This window comes from Diceros bicornis, unplaced genomic scaffold, assembly GCF_020826845.1.
Source record: "Diceros bicornis minor isolate mBicDic1 unplaced genomic scaffold, mDicBic1.mat.cur scaffold_54_ctg1, whole genome shotgun sequence".
NCBI lineage: Eukaryota > Metazoa > Chordata > Mammalia > Perissodactyla > Rhinocerotidae > Diceros > Diceros bicornis.
Window position 1 is genome coordinate 598,617 of NW_026691418.1, and position 8,721 is coordinate 607,337.

Genomic DNA, 8,721 nt, shown 5'->3' on the forward strand with positions numbered 1-8,721 from the left:
ACATTCAACTGAATAGTTTTTACAAATGTTTTGAAGAAACACAGCATAAAGTCTTACTTTCTCCCTTTGTGATCCACTTCAAAGCCATTTCTGGTGTATAAACAACTTCCTCTGTGAGATCACCCACATACGGATTCCTCTGAAACAAGGTTAATGATTGGAACAGTAGAGAAATAGAAGTCACTTAAAAGTTTGCATCTCAAAAAGAAGGTGCAAACTATTACAGCATTCATTTGTGGAAGGTAAAAGTGGGCAATGGGGACTATTACTCTGTAAAAAAAATAACAAGTAAGCCTATGATATTTACAATTTATTTCCTATACCAAAGCACACCAAATTCTAACTTCATCTTATTCTTTTTAGACACTTACACAAAGGTATTACAGCTGTCAATATTTAAAAACGATACATATCCCTTAAAAGTTGAGCTCTATGAACACAAGTAAGAAGACAAAAAACAAATCATAGAAACAGGAGACACTTTTAAAAATATGGAAATTAAAGGTAAACGTTCATGAACAATAATCTCATTGTCAGTCTATTTGTTGAGCCACTCTCTTAACTCTGTTACTCACACTGAAGTCTTCTCGAATTATTAAAGGTTTCATTTTTTGAGTGTCACAGAGTAAGTCTGTAAAGGTTTCATTGTATATTTCCATGTAAGACACACGTAAGAGAAATTCCCTATCAGGAAACTAGAATAAAAAATATATAAAAAACGTCAGAGATCATCCAATTACGAAAACCTATTACTGAATGCTTATGTGCTCTTATTAAACATTAAAATATTCTTTGAGAAGTTATCTTTGCAAAATAAACAAAAAAAGCCCCTATGGTTCTACATCAAGAAAAATAAACACAAATATAAATGCATTGTTTTGGAAATAATGAAAATATAGTATTATAGCATTAGAAGAGGAGAGTGCCTAGCCCAACTCTCTAAGCTTAAAATAAAACCCTATCAATAGATGTTCAAATAAGAACCTTAAAAATCATTAGGTTGCCTATCCTGTTCTCCTAACCATATCTTCCCTCTCCTGCTCCTTAATGATCACTGGCAGCTATTCAAAGGCAGTGATAAGACTTCTTGTTTCTCAATGCCCACTTTTTAGCAGGCGTATTACTGCTTCAAGATGCAAGGGAAAGAATGAAAGAAGTTTAAGCTCTATAAAGTCAGTTTGTGGGGAAAAGTGAATCTATGCTCTGCCTTTCTTCTTTCCCTGTGGATAAGCAAGAGAGAACTGTAAACATACTTTCTTTCACCATGAGAAGACATTACTACTTTTACCTGTATGTACTAGAAATTTAGCTACTTACCTTCTTAACTTTGTTGAAAATGTCATGAATTGCCCTGGGGATTATTCCTAAATCATCTTTGGAACCGATCATGGTATATGTTTTGCCTGAAGCAGTCTGCCCGTAGGCAAATATAGTACCCGCAGAAACAAAACAGACACACGCAAGAATAAAAATGAATCTAGAGTGTGTAAAACTATCAGTACTGTTGAACAGACACCCAAGACTAAATAAAGCATTTCTGCAGTGAATACAAACCATTGTAGCCTTGCATGGCCGAGTCTATGATTGGTACTGCTATTTCTTCATACACATTTTCAGTCGATTCATTATTGAGAAAGACACGATCTAAAAAAAAACAAAAACACAGAAGTTAAAGCAAACAAATCAACTATGCATTCATTCTGAATTAGTAGTTGCCCGAAGAAATAAAATTGTCAGAATATGGTATGATAAAATATTTGTCACAATATTTTCTTCAACTTAGTAGTCCTCTGAAAATACACTTCTCTATAGGGTAAACTGTGTTGGTTCTCACACACAAAAAAACACAAGTCAGTTATCCTATGTGCTTTCAAGAGGGAGTAAGGCGTAGTGGCTGAATGTGGGGGTCTGGAATCTGACTGTCTGCGAATCTTGGTTCTGCAAGTAAGTACAAGCTGTGTGACTTTGGGCAAGGTGGTTGCTGTCTCAGTGCCTAAATTTCCTAACCTGTAAAATGAATACATATTATCTTCCTTATAGAATTACTGTGAGCATATGGTTAATACTCGGGAAATGTGAACTATTACTATTCTTTGAGAAATTTTAGTGTTTATACCATGTCTAGCAAGAAGGCCTGGCTCAAACTAAACCAGGAAATGCAGACATTTGGAAGAAAAGTACTGAACGAAGTTGAGGTGGTACAGAGAATGGCCGGTTGGCTGGCTGCTGAAGGTTGGGTTTAGGGCAGCATTTGCGCTGATGAATCCACTAGTCCAGGATGCAGTTTCTGATTTTGTCAGCGCATCAGGAATGGACCACTTTTTCAGTGGTGGCCTCACATTAGAAAGCTTACAGGAATGGATTTGTAAATCAGGAGGGAAATGTACGGACCATCTTGAGAAACTCAGTGATGACACTGCTCGCACCATGACCACATATCTGCCCTTGTAGGTGGAACCATATGGAGAGCCAAAGTGCCATTGGAAAGCTGTTGGGGTCCTGATTTCAGAGCAAGGACAGATGGCAGGATTATTCAGGTCTCAACGCCAACAGCTTCAGACAGGTGGGTGAGTCCAAATCCTTTGTGAGCATGCACGGCCACTGACAACCTATAGTACTTGAGTCTGAATGCCTGTGTATCCCTTGTTCTTGGTTTTCTAATCTCTGGCACACACTGTTTTACCTTTTTAAAAATTATGTTGATACTATCAAATAGTCTTTTAGCAGGAATCATTTTTTAACCTATACATCTTTGCTCCAAAGCCTTATATGCTGGGTTTCTAGTGTAACACTAACTCGACAACCTAAGCACTCGTACTCCTAAGGTTGTTGAGAGGACCTCACTGTCCTCTACGGTGCCTAAGTGGAAACATGGTAGTGTGGCTGGAACATAGATCTGACTCCCCCATCTGCTGGCTGTGTGACTTGCGTATCAGTTCCTCATTAAAATGGGAAGGTACATACTGCACAGGCTGGTTAGGAGAAATAAATGAGTTAATATACATGAAGTGCTTAGAATGGTGTCTGGCACATTGTCAGCACATATATGTGTGTGAAATCAATACACAAATCAGCCTAGCCAATGTTGAGGGCCTCCAAGTCCCTTTCTCCCAGCTGGTTCTCACTCATCCTGCAGGCTCCAGGGTAAGTGGTACCATTTCAGACACCTAGACTAGTTAGACCCCCTGCTACAAACTCCCACAAAGCTATGTCATCACGAGTGTAATTAGTTGTTGAAAGCCTTTCTTCCCACCATATGATAAGCTCCACAAAAGTGGTGGTAGGTCCCTGCTGTATTCTAGCAAAGAAGGAATATCTTCACTATTTATTCTGTCAAGAGTTTTCCTGAAAATAATTGTGGAAAGAATATACTAAACTGAAACATCTTAAAGATGACTCGACATTAAGCAACAAATTTTGGGCTTACAGAGTCTTAGGCCACAAATACACTAACAAATAAGAGGAACAGTGTTAGTTTCAGTCATAAGGCACTATGACTATAATCGTGTTTTAAATATCAATTTATTACCTTACTTATCATATGTGATAAACAATTTTTTAAAATTTCCACTGAAGGAGTTTACAGAAGGCTTAGTCTGATCTTTAACGACAAATGCAGTATTATTGAAAAGCCTTTTGTACTCAATAGAAAAGAATAACACGTTAACGTTTGATGCTATTATAAGCTTACCGAAATTGAAGGATATACTTCCATCAACTTGATAAATAGTATTATTGTCAGTTTTCCAGTGATCTTGCATAGCCCCTCCAAGAGCTTCTTTCCTAAAAGAATAAAAACAGTGCATTTTAATACAACTGGTTTTGAAGTCATGTTGCATGAAAGAGAATTTAAAAGATTTCATATTCTGAAGAATATTTCAAAAGATCTTAATGACCTATACTATATACAAGAGCAATGTGGAAAGTCCCCCGTTGAGGGGTCAGCACTTTTAAGTGGGGTTTCAGCGACCTCCTGCCCTGTCATGGGCCTTTCCTTGGGAAGCTCTCCACTCCCCTCCCCCTACCCAGTACTGGCCACTGAAGAGAGACATTCAAATCCAACTCCAATTATGTCCTTCCTGCTTAACATCTTTCAAAACCATCTGAAATCCTTAATATGGCACATGAGACTGGGATCATGTTTATTTCTCTCTTCAACCTTATCTTCCTCTAACTTCCTATATACAACCTAACTCCATACAAATCAACTATCTGAAGGTTCCCCCAAGATAACAGATTCAATCCCTCTGTGCCTGGAATACCCTGGCTTACCTTTCCAACAAGTAACTTAACTATTCTTTCATTCCTGAAAAGTGTCAGGAGTTTCCTGACACCAGCCCTGCCCCTTTCCCCACATTGTTATCTAACCGAAGGACTAATGAGCCCTCAGCAAACACTCTCCACCTGCCTGTCATAGCACTTGTCACAATGTATTGTAATGGTTTCTTTATGTAGCTGTCTTCTAATGCATTAGATAATGAGCTCCTAAAAAATAGGAAACTCCTCATCTGGATATGCTCATTTATTAAACACTCTAATCTTTAACACATAATTCTCAAACAGAAAAATGTGTTTGTATTCTTGGGGAGGGGCAGAGATTAGAGAAGCAAAAAGCCTTCATTTCTTCCCGTTCCCCAGGGCAACAACGGTAGTACCTACACTGTACCAAAAAAAAAAAAAATGGACTTCAATACTGATAAATCTCAGTCATTCAACATTCTGCATGCTGAATTCAGCCATTGACTGTGAAGTCTTGAGCGCCTTCTGAACCCAGTGCAACAAGACAGACTCGGCCTTGCTGTCAAGGACACCGTAGAGGGGGAGACAGCCTAGTGCACCAGGACCACCTGTGAGGAGCGCCAGACGCTCTTTCCCACAGGCGTCCCTGACGGGGGGGGTGGGCAAGCGGGGACAGGGTCACGGGGGTGTGGGCCTGAGTTACAGCGGAGTCAAGCGAATCCCACAGCGGGACCCTCCAACCCCTCCTTGTCACTGTACCAAGAAGGAAACCGTGCAAGGCTGTGCGGGAACGGGTGGCGAGGAGCAACTCCTCAGCTCGGGGCTGCCGCGGGGACCTGGCCGGGTCGTGCCGCCTACCTGCTGAGGGGCCACAGGCGCACGCAGACGGTGATGGCCTTCTCCTCCGCCATCCTGCCGGCCATCCTGCCTTGAACGGGAACTGGTCCAGATGCCGCGCTGCAGCTGCGGAGCACCAGGCCTCCCTGCTTAAAGCTTTCAATTTCCCCAACGCCGCGTTTGAATGGGCTGCCTTCTCCTGATGTTTCTCACCTGCAGCGCATGCTTAGCTAAAGGGGGCAGGGGTGTTAAAGGGTCTGGAGATAGCGCGCTAGGGGAATGCAGAGAGCCGCTATCCCAGTAATAGCAGAAATTGCTGTCACCTGCTGAAAGCCATTGAAGGGCAGGCAGCCATTTACAAACACATCCTCCACCACACCCTTCAAGAGTTTGCAATCTGTAGAAAAAACAACGCAGAAAAACTTTTTCACTAACAAAAGAGAATTATGACATTTAAACAATCACACTTTATTTTTTAATTAAAAAGAGTCAAACGACGAGTTGCAAGTCACTACCCAGCCCAGAAACATAAGAAACTTGTGCTCTTTAGAAACTCTGAGATTTAGGTTTCTCCTCTTGCTTTCTTTTTCTTGAAACTCCTGTTTCCATTGGCTGTCAGTTCCTGAAAGGTTGACTTAGGAAAAGAATTACCGAAGAATGGAAAAACTCACTTAGTAATGAGCTGAAACTTTTATTAGCGGAAGTGGGAAAGTGATTCTAAATTCTTTCCCAGAAACAGTGCTTGATTTTCCTTTGTTTTAAAGATTTTTTTATTTATTTATTTTTCCCCCCAAAGCCCCAGTAGATAGTTGTATGTCATAGTTGCACATCCTTCTAGTTGCTTTATGTGGGACTCGGCCTCAGGATGGACGGAGAAGTGGTGCCTCGGTGCACGCCCGGGATCCGAACCTGACCGCCAGCATCGCAGCGCGCGCACTTAACAGCTAAGCCACGGGGCTGGCCCTTCCTTTGCTTTAAATATGCATCACAGTAAAGTATTACATATTCTGTAGGAGATTTCATTTTCTTTCAGTCCTTTTCTTAGTTGATTTAAGATGCATCAAGAATTACCTCCTTTCAGGGTCCGCCAAGTGGTGCAGCAGTTAAGTGTGCGTGCTTCACTTCGGTGGCCCAGGGTTCGCATGCTTGGAACCCCGGGCAGGCACCAATGCACCGCTTGTCAAGCCATGCTGTGTCAGTGTCCCATATAAAGTAGAGAAGATGGGCACAGATGTTAGCTGGGGGCCAGTCTTCCTCAGCAGAAAGAGGTAGACTGGCATCGGATGTTTGCTCAGGGCCAGTCTTCCTCACAGACAAACGTTTTAAAAAGGAATTCTCTCCTTTCCCTCACCAAAAACATGACCTGCAGTTACTAATAACGGTTCATTATTTAGAGGAGTAGAGAAGCCTATTGATTCAATAAAACTATTTTGGAGGGTAATTTTGCAATATCAATAACATATGAAAGGCACGTGTATGCCAGCAATTCTAAGACTTTATTTATAGATATATTTGAAGTGATGAAATCCCGCCATTTGTGACAACATGGATGGGCATTGAGGGTATTATGCAAAGTGAAATAAGTCCGAGGGAAAAAGTCAAATACCATATGATTTCACTCATTAAGTAGTAGATAATGACAACAACAAACAAACACATAGAGACAGAGTTTGGATTGGGGGTTGCCAGAGGGGAAGGGGGGAGGGAGGAGGGGGAAACGGATAATTTGGCACATGTGTGTGGTGATGGGTTGTAATTAGTATTGGGGTGTTGAACATGATGTAATCTATGCAGAACTAGAAGTATAATGATGTACACCTGAAATTTATACAATGTTATAAACCAATGTTACTGCAATAAACAAAAAATTTAAAAAAAGTGAAAAGCAAATAAATAAATAGATAGATAGATATATTTGAATGACTGTGCAAGGGCATATATATGAGGCTATTAGTTGCAGCGTTGTTGACAGTAGCAAATGGCCGAAAACACATTAAATTCCAATAAATATGGCACTAATTAAGTGGATGGCATTTTTTCAATACAATGAAACACTATGTAGCCAGTAAAAAGAATGATATTGCTCTTTATGTGTACTTTAGAAAGCCATCCCAGATGTTTCATTAGCTGAAAGAAATCTCAAGTGTAGGACTGTATGCACAGTGTGGTCCTATTTGATATTTTCAAAGGATATTTGTATGTCTCGATACGCATACATGATTTCTGGAATGGTACACAGAGTATGCCTAGTTTCTTTGGAGAGGGAGGACTCAGTTAGATAATGGATCAGCCTTTCATTGTCCAGTAGTTCCCCCTTATCTGTGGTTTTGCTTTCTGTGATTTCAGTTACCTGAGGTCACCTGCAAACTGAAAATATTAAATGGAAAATTCCAGAAATAAATAGTTCCTGAGTTTTAAATTGTATGCCACTCTGAGTGTCATGTTGAAATCTCAAGCCATTCTGCTCTGTCCTGCCCTGGACGTGACTCATTCCTTTGTGCAGCAGATCCACCTTGTGTCCACTACCCACCCATCAGTCACAGTAGCAATCTTGATTATCAGATCAACCGTCGGTATTGCAGTGCTCGTGCTCAAGTCACCCTTATTTTACTTAATAATAGCAGAAAAGCACAGGAGGAGTGATGCTGGCCATTTGGATATGCCAAAGAGAAGCCACAGAGCAGCTGCTCTCATAGAGCTACGATTCTCTGAGGGCTGATGGATAGTGCACAAACTTCCCTCTCTATTCCTATCTCTGTCTCTCTCTCTACTGCTATTGGGTGGTTGTGAGAAGAGGAGTACAGCCAGATCAAGGGAGAGATTGAGAAGGTGGGGGTGGGGGTGCTAGTTTCTTATGAAACACATTCTTGTGGGTAGAAGCAGAAAATACAGAATAAACATGTAAGTAAAATAAGATGATGAGAGGAGGGGCCACTTTAGATGGGGTGTTCAATGAAGGCCAAGGGAGGGGACCTTTGAGGTGAGACCTACATGATAATAATTAGCCAGACTTGGGAGGTAGGAGAGAGGGCTTACCAGACAGAGGGACAAGTAAGTCAAAGAATCAAAGGCTCGTATGTTAGCCACGTGTCTGAGGCACAGAAGGAAGGCCACTGTAGCTAGAGCATTTTGGGCAATGGAGAGAGGTAGGTGGGGCCAGGTCCTGTGGGGCTTTGTGGACCATGATGAAATGTTTGGATGTTATTTAATAGTGAGGAGAAGCCTATGGGAGACTTTAAGCAAGAGAGTGAAAAGGGATTCACTAATTCCTCCAAAGAAGATTTTCGTTTCTATTTCACTATGAAAGTAGGAGCAGGCAGAATAAACTTTGCAATGACTCCTGTCAGCCTGTCTACCCACCCACTTGTCTGTGCCCATTTCCACAGTCTTCCAGATTGTAATAAGATGAACAACTGTCTTCCACTCTGACAATCTCCCCACCTGTGCACTGGATCCTACCCCTTCCTGCCTACTCTTCTCTCTCTTGCACCGTCATTTCCCCTGCTCAATTAAACCAATCTCCTCAGCAAACACATGCCTTAATTTCTCCCATCTTGGACATCTGATAGATACTGCAAACTTAAAATACTGATACCAAATTCATGATCTTCCCCTCAAAATCTGCTCAAACCAGTTTTCCACACC

At 41.3% G+C, this 8,721-nt stretch overlaps 1 long non-coding RNA gene across 1 annotated transcript in view; it reads right to left on the reverse strand.

Moving 5' to 3' along the window:
• The window catches only part of LOC131403078 (uncharacterized), a 1,262-nt gene extending 627 nt beyond the window's left edge, over positions 1–635 (reverse strand). The window contains exons 1-2 of the long non-coding RNA XR_009219202.1: positions 576–635; positions 58–139 (exon numbers count right to left, since the gene is read on the reverse strand). This is a non-coding gene — a long non-coding RNA (uncharacterized LOC131403078). The remainder of the gene's footprint in view (positions 1–57; positions 140–575) is intronic.
• Positions 636–8,721: the final 8,086 nt, after the last annotated feature.